General features: G+C 40.3%; 1 long non-coding RNA gene across 1 annotated transcript; it reads left to right on the forward strand.

The window, feature by feature from the left end:
• LOC307192220 lies at positions 1 to 12,231 on the forward strand. The gene is made up of 4 exons (XR_013830013.1): positions 1 to 72; positions 936 to 1,026; positions 9,694 to 9,894; positions 12,048 to 12,231. It is a non-coding gene; the product is annotated as an uncharacterized lncRNA (long non-coding RNA).
• Positions 12,232 to 12,515: the final 284 nt, after the last annotated feature.

A 12,515-nucleotide genomic window follows, 5' to 3' on the forward strand; every position in this document is an offset into this window, starting at 1 on the left:
TGGACGAAAGCTGCTTGAAGGAGCAGGAAAGAATAGGTGAAGAATCAGTAAGCTTTCATGGCCATCAGACTGGTAAAATATTAATATTTGACCCTTCTAAGCGCAAGAGGACTCATACATTTCCGGTGGGAGTATAACTAGGTCAACCACATTAGAGCTGATGTGGTGATACTGAGTCAAGTCGAGGATGCTTGTATCCTAAGCTCAGCAATACAACACCTAGAGGTATGCCCTAGAGAAACTCTAGCCCACGTGTATAAAGAAATGCATACCAGAACGCTCATTAAGGCTAATTTTGTAATGTTCAAATATAGCTATTTACTATTTAAAAATACTAAAACTTGGAAAGGGTACTGAAATTAGATGTATAAAAACATCTTAGTATATTCATATAATGGAATATTATACAGCAGTCAATATGAATAAACTACATGGGTTAATATAGACCAATATCAGAAATACAATATTTGAGTAAGAAAAGCAACTTACAGACGGGTAGGCCCAATGCCATAGCGTTTATATAAAGCAAAAAATAATAATAATAAACGTGCATACAAGGATTTGTTGTTAAAGTATAAAAATGTACAAGGGAAACAAAAACATGAACTTAAGGACGGTGGTTATCTCAGGGGCAAAAAGGAGGGAAATGAGATTAGGTACATAGAGGATGTTACCTGTATCTATATAAATATATATGTGTAATATATAATTTCTTTTTAAAAAAGAATACCTAAGCAAGGCAGTGTTCAGAAAGAAAAAAATGAAGTGTTCTCCTTACTGCAAATGAATGAAAGAATAATAAATAAACTTTAAAATACAGATGAAAATAGATACCCTTGATAGTGATACATAAATTAATTCTCATATACTTAATACAATAGAGATAAAGATGAAGATTGCCAGGCCTGCTAAAAGTTTGGTTCTTTATTCACTAGATTTTAACCTTGATTGACTGTATTCAGTTGTGAAAGAGAAAAAAAAACAAAAGAATTACATCCTAGAAATATCAAGCATCGTATCTCAAAGGTAAGTAGCATTAAATACTTTTAGAAATTTAATTCTCTGGGAATAATGCTACCTTATTAACAGAGGCGCCTCTGGTTTGACTTCATCATATTTGATTTTCAGATCTGTTTTTAGTTAACTTTTATGTAAGGAATCAAAAGAGTTACTTTATCACAAATCTGCGTAAACACACCAAAATAATGATCACATTCCCCTGTTCCTGCTCCGTTTTCCTTGCCTCCTCCTGTCGCATCGTCAGTATTCAGCCAGGCACACAAGCTAGACTCCCCAGGCCCCCAGGAAGCCCCTTCCTACCTATCCCCCAGCCACATGTCCCAGTTATCCTGCCGATTTTGCCCCACACACCCTCCACTCCTTCTACTGCTCCGTACCGTAGGCACCAGCAGCTTAACTTACTTGCAGTAAAAGCCCCAGCAGGCTGTCCACACCCCAGCTGACTGTACCCACTGTCCCTCAGTCTGGCCATCCTCCCTCCAGTTCTCCCCACTTGTCTGCCAGCCTAACTCCAAGCTGAACCAGGTAGCTCCTTTACTTTCTGACCTTTCTGAGCTTCCCACTGCTGTAGCACTGCACTGCCTTGTAGTCCTTCCTTTCTACTGCACCTGCACTCCCTGAGGGCAGGAGGGACATCTGATGCACCTTTGTCCCCCATATCTAATGCATTACGTGAACCAAGTAGTGTGTACTGGATAAACTGAACGGAAGTGAGTAACGGTTGATAATCCACATTCAATACAAACTGTTAAGTTTAAAAGTATATTGCGGGCTTCCCTGGTGGCGCAGTGGTTGGCAGTCCGCCTGCCGATGCAGGGGACACGGGTTCGTGCCCCGGTCCGGGAAGATCCCACATGCCGCGGAGCGGCTGGGCCCGTGAGCCATGGCCACTGAGCCTGTGCGTCCGGAGCCTGTGCTCCGCAGCAAGAGAGGCCACAGCAGTGAGAGGCCCGCGTACCGCAAAAAAAAAAAAAAAAAAAAAAAGTATATTGCACTATGCCATTGGCAAAATCCTTACCCAAGAATGATTAAGTCTTCAGCTGGGTCCTAACTGCATCCTCATTTTCTGTTGTCATTTTAACTCCCCATTATCTTGGTCTACCCTCTATGCTCTTCTGGACTGAAATAGTCATTTCCTTGGGCAAGTAACTCAATGGGTACAGAGATTTTTCACACAGTTAACTCATTGCGTACACTTTGAGTATTGTGCTGGGTTTTCTAGAGCTGCATGTGTTGTTATTTCTAATCTGCAACTATACAAATCCATGGCATGTTGGAATTTAAGGAAGTTCATTATCCTACAATGTTCACTCTGTAAAATGTTTATTGTAATTTAAAAAATAACCTCCCCCACTTCACAAAGATCACTGACTCCCTTTATGTTGCTTCAGGACTTTATCTTCAGACACACAGCCCCACTTTCAGTGAGGGAACATGGAATTTAGGTTTTTTAACCCTTTCCAGACATTTATGGACTACGGTGGGGCAGACATAACTGTGAACAGCAAATTACACAGAGATGTAACCCATACGTCCCACTTTGCAAGGTCTTATCTGTGAATATGTCACAGTACTGCATACCACTACATCACCACCCTTCAACACACACACACACACACACACACATGTACTTGTTCTCACACAATCTTTATATTATCCACAAGATCAATGACAGGCTTCTTTTACCTTTTGATACATAATCTTCAGTGCACACTCCATAAGGGACACTCATCAGTATCTGACATTTATTTGACAAGCTGAATTCAGCTGCTCTACAGGACACACCATCCCCAGTGACTCATCAAAGCTGCCCGTTTCCCAAAGTGAATCGTGTCCCCAGATAGTCAGTGTCACACATTCTGCTACCACCACCACATACCAATTCCTAGATTCCTTTTTTTATTCCCGTAAGGTGCAGGCTTTTTGAAATAAAATGTTGCCTAGAAAGAATAAACATGAGACTAAATTCAATTCATGAAGATTATTTAACACACAAACTTTTGCAGAAGACGACTATTCATATGCAGCTTCAACAACATGTTTCTTTTTAAACGTTCTTAAAAGCAGTATTAAGAACCACTATTGGTAAATTTTGTCCACAAAGAAAAATATTCCAGTATATCTCTACATAAAATCCTGTCCATATGAAAACCAAGAATCAGGATGCAAAGGGATGGACAAACTATCCAGTGGTTCTCAAAGTGTGTGCCAAGCATCCCTGCAACCTTTCAGGGGACCCACAAGGTCAAAGCTCTTTTGATAATAATACCAAGATGTTATTCACCTTTGTAAATTTCATGGTGCGCCTATGGTGATATTTCCCAAAGGCTATATGACCTGTGATATTGCAATCATCTCATTTGACTGAATGCAGAAGCAGATATGAGAATCCAGCTCTCTACTCTTGGGCCAGACATAAGAGATTTGTAAAAACAGAACACATTGCTATTCTTCTCCCTCTCTATTTTTGTTTTGGAAAAGACAGTTATTTTTCATAAAAATATATTACTTATGTTGATGAAATGGTTTATAATTGTTATTTTAAATAAATTAAGTAAATATTAAAAATTTTTCCTAGTTTTAATTTTTAATGGAGTAAATATTGGTAGATACAACCTACACTTTAAAAAGCTCTTAGAGGTCATTGATCATTTTTAAGAACGTAGGTTTCCTGAGACCAAAAAGTTTGAGAAGGGCTGAACTATACACAAATAGGTGGGTACATTACTGTCAATTTGGAAACATTCTCCCCCCAAAACATTTTTCAAAGCAGTGTTTCAAAAAGATGTGTTCAGTGACTCAGAGAGGAGTTTTCCATGTAGAAGAAGCCTCTTGACTGACTATCAGCTGGCTGCACCTGGGCTACTCTCCACCCCATTTATCTCTAACATCCTCTATAGCTCCCTTTAGGTCAACAAAGTAGAAGGGGCGTGGCGGGCCTTCAGCCCCCAAGTGAGTGATGCTTGGAAAAGGCTTGCTCTGGGTCCTGAAGCTTTAGCTGTTTAAGCAAATGCCACCAAAGGGGTTTCACCTCTGTCTGACTATCTAAACCTCATCCTGTTTGAGCTCTCCTGGGACTAAAAGCAGCAGTCCAAAATATGTCTCTGATTTCTGGTTGCATAAGAATTACCTGGGACACATTTTAAATGTACAGGTTCCAGGCCCCAATCCAGACCTAAGGAATCAAAAGCACAGGGCTGAGAGGAGCACGTCGCTTCTCTTTGACAATCACTCCCCGTGATCCTTGGCATACAGTCTCCAGCAGACCACTGTTAAGGTGCCGGGCACCCAGAAAAGAGAGGAGGGTCCCTGGTGAGGGCATCCCCTCCACCCAGGAGTGCAAAGCAGGTAGCATGTGCCTTGAGATACAGGGAAGCCCTTGGCTGGGGTGGCTCCCAACACCTGCCAGTGAAGTCAGACCAGGGTGGGGCGCCCAGGCACACGGGGGTCCAGCAAGGAGAGGAGAGGAGGGTGCCACAGAGCCTTGGGGGGAATATTTGGGTTCAGCATGGTGACTGATGGAGAAGAAGAGAAAGAAAGGGAGATGAAGAGGGAAGTTCCAGCAGTGAGGGCCCAAGAGTGCTGAACTATCATTTTCCACCCACAATTTTGCTTAGAGCCAGCCCTAAGCTTTGGTGTAGTCAAAAGCCAGTGCAGACTTGGTAAGTCCCCAAAAGTCTGGCTCTGATGAAGACTCAGAAAATATAGACAGAGGGAATTTAAAAAGCCGGAAAGAGTGATCACATAAATAAGACCTAAAAAGATCATGTAAATAGGCACTAAAGTGAGCCTGGAAACACTCAGATGTAAATGAAAGCCTTTTCACCTACAGAGGGTGTTTGAAAGAAGAAAGCCCGTGTCTGCGTATTCTTCCAGCTCGGGGTGCAGGAAGCAGGAGGCAGAGGAAGAAGATGCTCAGCCTGGTTATCTACCATTATCCTTTGCTGGGCACGTTATAAAAAACCCATTCAGAAATGACCCAAGAGTGTTTATGGCCTTTATTAATCTTTTCTTGGCTGTTAGTTAGTGCCTCAAATTAGAGTCAGTGAAGCTTCAGTGCAAAATAGTTTTGAGGTATAGCCAGGGGCTCAATCCTAACCCTCTCTGATCTTTCCAGTTGTCCTCAATTCAAGTTTCTTTCAAAGAAGCTTTTGACCTGGCATCTCTTTCCTTGGCTGTTTCTGTACCTGAATGACCTGTGAACATTAGGCCATTCACATATTGTTGGTTTTTAAGATAAGCTTGCATTTCAGCAAAGGCCTAATGAATTTGGGAGGGATGGTGGACAGGGTAAAACCTGATTTATTGGGATGATTTTTGGTTGCCTGACTACTTTCAACCTTCACTTATTTCTGTTGCACCAACAAGATTGGACCATTCTAGCCAGTCTTACCCAAGTTGTGCAGCACAGTTACAAGTTGCAATCTGTGTGGCAAAGAGCACTTTTTGGACCGTAGGCAGCTTTGATAACAAGCAGGGTGGGAGGAGCTCAGCTTAGCCCCACCTCTAGCGCCTTTGCAAAGCGCTTTGCTTTCTTTGCCTCAGCCTTCCCCATTCTCAAGATAAGATACGAAAAGAGAGGAAAAGAAAAAAACTATTTACCTTGTACAGGTCTTTCAGAAGATGCACTGCAGGGTTATAGAATGCCTAAGGAAATGCATAATTCCTTCTTCATTGCCTTAGCGCTGAGAAAGAAGTCCCTTGCTCATTTTTGGAAGATAGAATATGCTTTCGATTACATCAGTTCTATTTAGTAAATAACCTTTCCTGTGCTTTCAGCAGTAGATACTCTGAAAGCATCTGAGACATCTTCCGTAAACACTTTTTTTCTTTCCAAATCAATTCTTAGTATGCTTCACATATCTGGAAGACATCATTACTTTTGTAAAAGTATGCAACACTAGTGATCCAGAGGGTCAGAACCATCCGTGCCTCACCTGAGGACGAATTACTTTTTATCTCTCTTTTTATCTTCCCCCACCCATCTCAAAGGATCTTTCGCATGGTAGGTCCTCATGGAATAGCAAAGGTTGTGCACCAGTGCCATATATAGTGACCTAGTTGAATGTGACCTGAGAATGAACTCTTCTGGGTTATTCAGAGTTCTCTCCAGATTTCACATCACATGCTCAGGGTGAGTGCGGTCCACAGCATAACAGGGATCCTAGCCTATGTCCACTGCGGGGAGGTAGGGAGGGACCCTGGGGCACCGTGAAGTGGTCTGCACTCCACAAGGGCTCATCCACGTAGACACTGTGGGGCAAGGAGCACATAAGAACTCTATGTCTGTCTCTCTTGAGATCTCCCTAGAATTAGTTATATCTTCTCCCAGATTTTTAACATCTAATAACATTTTTTCTGTAAAATTTTATTTTTTAATCATTTCTTTATATCTTATATTTTATTATTTTTCTAGCCATGCATTAACTTATTCACTCACTCAACAAATAAATATCTATTGAGTACCTACCCTGTTATGAGATGGGGAATCTGTTCATTTCTTTACAGCCAGTATATATTTGATTCAGGCAGGATTCTGGACCTATGTTTGTATTTTATTTGCATATTTACTTATTTTTCTATTTGTGAGTTCATAATTTGCTTGAGGGTAGAAGCTATGTTTTACTTACCTTTGTATTTGCAGATCTAATAGATAGTAAGTGATCAATAAACACTGAAATAATGTTAAACAAATCACATCAACTTCCATAATAAAATTGAGGCAAATTATAATTGAAACGTGTCTCATCAACATAAAACTCAAAGTATCAGTAAAATCTTGCAGGAGAAATGGAGAAGAGCATTAACCTATAGCTAATGCAAATTAGATTGTAAATTAGACTCTAAGCTTCCTGATAGCCAAGGTTAAAGAAAAATTTGCCAAGATGCATCAGAAATTGGGCTTGTAGATTCAAAGATGTTGGGTCCTAGATTTTTATATATTTTAGATACTAATAAACATTTTATTATTATTTTATTACATTTCTGAAATTTTCTGATTATAACTATACATTTTTCGTGAGATAATTAACATTGATTCCATAGAAAAATTACTTTTTTGTTTTTACATACACTAGGTACTTGAAAAAAATGGAAAACATCAAATAATCTTATGACAAAATAAAAGTTAATCTTTTCCAAAATGATACTTCCTTAAGCCTTTTTCATTAGAAATGATCAGATTAGTGATTTCACTCTTTTTGAGATGACAAAGTTTACACATAAAATGTGCCCAAAGGAAATCAAAAGCCTGCCCCAGTCCTCCACTAATGAAACCTGCCTAAGACAAGATCAAAATACCTGGAGAAGTCAGGTGGGCGAATCCCTAGAGTGAACACTGACATTAGGTCTGAGGCATTTTCAGCAAGCAGTGCTGTACCTGAGTGAATAGAGCCGTTTATGAAGACTCAAATGGGGAAGATAGCTAAACATTTCGATTAACTAAGAGCTCTGATTGCTGATTAAGAACGGGCGGTCATGTTGTTTTTCCTATTATTTCTTTGAGCCCCTTGAAACTTCAGAGTCAGAGACAGGCTCCAGGATCACTCACTGTCCTCTGCTCCTAGGGGGTCACTAACTCTATTAAGCCTCAGTTTCTTAACCTGCAAAACGAAGATCATAATACCTCCCTCATGAGATTATTGTAGGAATCAATGCAAACAGGTGTCTACGAACTGTAGAGATACAACTTTGGTCCTGTAGATTCCAGTATTGACATGAGTTAGTTTGTGAGTTGGGAAGTGGTTGATTTCTTATAATGACGCAAGTGTGATTAGTCAAATTCATGTAAGTGTAACGAATTTCATCTACTGCTAAAAACACTGAATTATTTTTTTTTGCTCCATAAATGTATACATTTTTAAAAAACCTGTTGAGTTCAGTGGTTCAGATAAATCTGTACTGCAGTACTGATTACAGAATTTAATTTTATTTAAAAGCCCTCTTTCTGTGAGAAACACGAATACACAGTGGGTGGCTATAGATTTAATGAGTATTTACGTGTTATCATCACACAGGATTGTTCTGTGTGTGATGAAGTTCTGCTTTTTTCCAGGACATTCTTTTCTTGGTTTTATTTACATTTTGCCTTGATAAGTATGTTTATATCATTTAATAATTCAAGTGATTACACCATGCTTTTGAGGTTTTTATGAGGAAAATTGGAGTATACACTTATGTTTTTAAGTGAATTGATTTGACTATCTTCAAAGCAAAACAAAACAAAAACCCTGGCTCTCACTAACTTTTATTTATTTATTTTTTATTATTATTTTTTTTTGCGGTACACGGGCCTCTCACTGTTGTGGCCTCCCGTTGCAGAGCACAGGCTCCAGATGCACAGGCTCAGAGGCCATGGCTCACGGGCCCAGCCGCTCCGTGGCATGTGGGATCCTCCCGGACTGGGGCACGAACCGGTGTCCCCTGCATCAGCAGGCGGACCCTCAATCACTGCACCACCAGGGAAGCCCTCTCACTAACTTTTTAAATAGCTACATCGACTTGTCTAGAAGCAATCAATCAGCAACAATCACATTTCAGATAAACCTCAGGACTAAGATGTCACCAAGGTGATTGGAAGGAAATAATCAACCTCAGTGGGCAAACCAAAAGGAACCTGTTAAGTGAAGGCAAAGCTCACGAAGCAGCCCATCCGTCCCCCTGGGCTACATAGCAAAGGAATGCTGGTGAGAGTGGGAGAAATACTGCAGGAGGAACCACAGTGTTCCTTCCAGATCTGCCATGCTGGCCCTCGGGAAGAACAAGAGAGCAGTCCCAACCCGGCGGAGGCACAAACTGGGACAGGGCATGAAGGACTGGAGAGTACCCGGTGGCAGGCAGGCAGGCAGGCAGGGGAATGAGGAATCAACTTGTCCTCAGAACCCCCAAACAGGCCCTGCCACCACAGGGGAACAAGCACAGCAGTCGTGGTATCCGGACACCAAGGCTATAAACTCTGTTCAAGCCTCTTTCCCTCCCAAGCACCCACTGCCGTCTTTGGTTGATGACTCTCTACAGGGCAAGGTGTAGATTAACACCCTCCTGACCCCTCATTTCACTCCTTGATGCTCTTCCAGTAGTAGCTGGGATTACAAAGATTTATTTTTTTGTGCTATTTCATTTTCTTTAATCTACTTGCTTGTGTCCAACAAAAACCCTACACACCCATACGGAAAAAAACTACATAACTACATACGTAATTTCTCTTTCTACATATATGACCAAAGTGTGAGCCAGTTCCTTCCAGATGAATGAAGACAGCAGAGATTAATAATAGTGCCTAAACACATGTGCAGCCTGGTGTCCAGGCTGCATGTATTCAGATGTTTATGTTTCTTCATTGAGTTGTAAATTTTAATGCACTGTAAATTGCACAAGGTATTTATCTGGCAACGGCAAAAGAAAAACAACCACATTATTTATGGTGTGTCACAAAATCTCAGTCCCACTGTTTATAAAGATCACAGGTTTATGAATGGCAACTAGAGATTCCTAAGGAATTACCTTATTATAAGTAGAACTCATCTGTGACTCTTCAACAATATTGATTTAATAAGAGTATATATTTTTGGTTCCAGGAGACACTGAAGTGCTAATCTTATGTGTTTAAGACACTATCAAAGTGTTAGTATGATGGAGACAGTAATGCGTATAAATATTCTATTTGTTCTCCAGCTTTTCCCAGTTAGGGCCGTGTAATGGGTGTGAGAGGAAATGAAGTGTGTCACTACTAGCCAGGGGCATGAAAGATCTTGAGCAGTTCTCCAGTCTCTCCAAATCTGCAGGGTTGACAGAAGAGCATGAGGTGAAGACATTGAAGCAGCCTACATTGCAAATCACTGCACTGAGCGTCTCCCAGACCCAAGTGGATATTATGTGAGTGAAAAATAAACGTTTACCATGTTAAAATGCTGAGATTTGGGAGATGTTTGTTACTGCAGCACAGCCTGCCCTGACTAATATAGAGAATAAGAATGGATTTTGGTCTTGAAGTTTAAATAAAAATCTAGAGTTAGATGTGTTTAGTCTTTTAATTAAAGGCTTAGTAGGATACAGCAAGCATTGACAAACTTTTTCTATAAAGGACCAAACAGTAAATATTTTAGGCTTTGGGAGACAGAGAGTCTCTCCACGATTACTCAGCTCTTCCATTGGAGCACACAAGCAGGTGTGACAAAGCATAATGTGCATGGCTATGTTCCAATAATTCTTTGTTCAGAAAAACAAGAAATGGCCAGGATTTGGTACATAGTTCCTGGCCCCTGTGTTAGAGAATCTATTTTAAATGGAATTATGTTGAGTACTTAGAATACGAGGTTCCTGGGCCTACCTTAACAAGGTACCACAAACTGGGTGGCTTAAAATAACAGGTATTTATTCTCTCACGGTTCTGGAAGCTAGAAGCCTAAGCCAAGGTGTTGGCAGAGTTGGTTCCTTATGAGGGTTCCCAGGGACAGTCTGTTCCATGGCTGTCTCCTAGATTCTGATTGTTGCTGACAATCCTTGGCATTCCTTGGCTTGTTGGATGACATCACTCCAGTATCTGCCTCTGTCTTCACGTTGCCATCTTCTCTCTGTATGTCTCTCTTATAAGGAAGCCAGTTATATTGGATTAAGGGCCCACCTTAAGGGCCCTTAATCCAATGTGAGGGCCCACCTTACATCTCTTAATGAATTATATCTTCAACGACTCTCTTTCCAAATAAAGTCACATTCTGAGGGACTGGGGGTTAGGACTTCAACAGATCTTTTTGGGGTGCACAGTTCAACTCATAGCATTTGGTTACTTTAAGAACACTTTTCTCTTAGTAACTTGACAATGATACAAGTGAATTTTAAATAAGTTCATAGGCCTTGCCTTTACTCAGAGAGATCAATTCATGAACTATTTTGACAAGGTTGAAACTTTAGGTATCTAATAGAGCAATTAAAAGAAAAACCATGCTCATAATTAAAATAATAAATAGAACGTTGTAATGAACATTTACCATTCAGTACTGTTTTACAGGCTTCTACTTTTTCCAAATCGTTGATTGATGCTTAAGATGAGAAAATTAGATTTGATTTACATACTTTATTTCTTGGGACTATTATTAAAGTACAAGATTGATGAAATGATTATTCCTTAGAGTCTGAATGCAGACATCTATAAGGACTTATTAAAGACAAAAACCACAATTTCCTTGGCAGGTTTTGGAACCCTAAAATGTGAAAAAGCAGCACACAGTTAAGTAATCAAGTAAGCGCTTTAGATGTACATACAAGGGGTTCAGAAGAAAGAGGGACCACCAAGGCCTAGTAAGGGGGTGCCCTCTGAGGGATGAGAGTTTGGATAGACTGGCAGGGAGCATCTGATATGAGCAAGGGCATAAAATGATGTAGCTTATGGGGGAGGATCAACCTGATTTGAGGCAGCAGGGACTTGTAGGGAAATAACAATAGTTATAACTGCAAAGAGTCATCAAAACTGATATAACAGACCCTGAATGTCAGCCTAAGGAGAGTTCAGATTACATTCATGAGTAATAGGTCTCTGAGCGATACGTTTCTGAGCAAATAATCAAAGCTGTGTGGTGTAGTCCACAAGATAAAGAAGGCAATGGATTGATGAGGAATTAGCTAGGCATTATCTAGGAACGTCTAGGCATTATGAAAAAGAGATGGTAAACACTGTGGCAGGATGATCAGGAATGGTTCGTAAGAGTTTGAAGGGTCTTGATGATGAGACTTCTGAGAGAAAACCATGAAGGTGAAAAAGATAAGTCAATGCAATCTCAAGAGGAAGGAAGGGAGGAAAAGAAAATGCGAGGAAGCCGATGTAAACACAAGGAAGGAAAACAGGTCAAATTCTAGCTAATTACTATTAGAATGAAGACGAATTCACTAGTTCTACTCTAATTAGTCAAGATAGGATAAGATATACACGGTTACGTATAACCCCCATATTTCAATAGCTTAGCACAACAAAGATTTATTTCTTGTTCATGTTATATATCCAGTGTTTACTGGAAGGGAACTCTGTTCCACAGATCCATTCAGATGAAGAATAATGGGCATTTCACCATCTCGTGATGCTGCTTTCTCAACGTGGAGTCACATGAGGGGAAGAAAGAGTGTGGACAGTTTCCACCACTCTTAACTGCCTTCAGTTCATTTGCCAGAACTAGTCACATAGCCCTAGCGCAATTGAAAGAGAGGATGGAAAAGGCACAGAAGCCCAGGTAACATATGATAAGTACCATCTCTACTGCGTTATCATTTTCCTTTTTATTTCAAAAATAAATTGTTTGTGGGTTTCTGTTCTGAATTTGCCTTTGGTAAAGTGAATCTAATTCTTTCCATACATTTCCACTAACTAACCACCAGGAAATCCTGTGTATTCTTAACCATAACCAAAGGGCTTTACTTTCACAATCATTCTGAACTACAGAGATATAGACAAAAGCAGAATGTTAAAATCTGCTAATTGTTTTTCCCTGCTGCCTGAAAGAGAACCA

Source organism: Stenella coeruleoalba, assembly GCF_951394435.1.
Source record: "Stenella coeruleoalba genome assembly, chromosome: 10".
Lineage (NCBI taxonomy): Eukaryota > Metazoa > Chordata > Mammalia > Artiodactyla > Delphinidae > Stenella > Stenella coeruleoalba.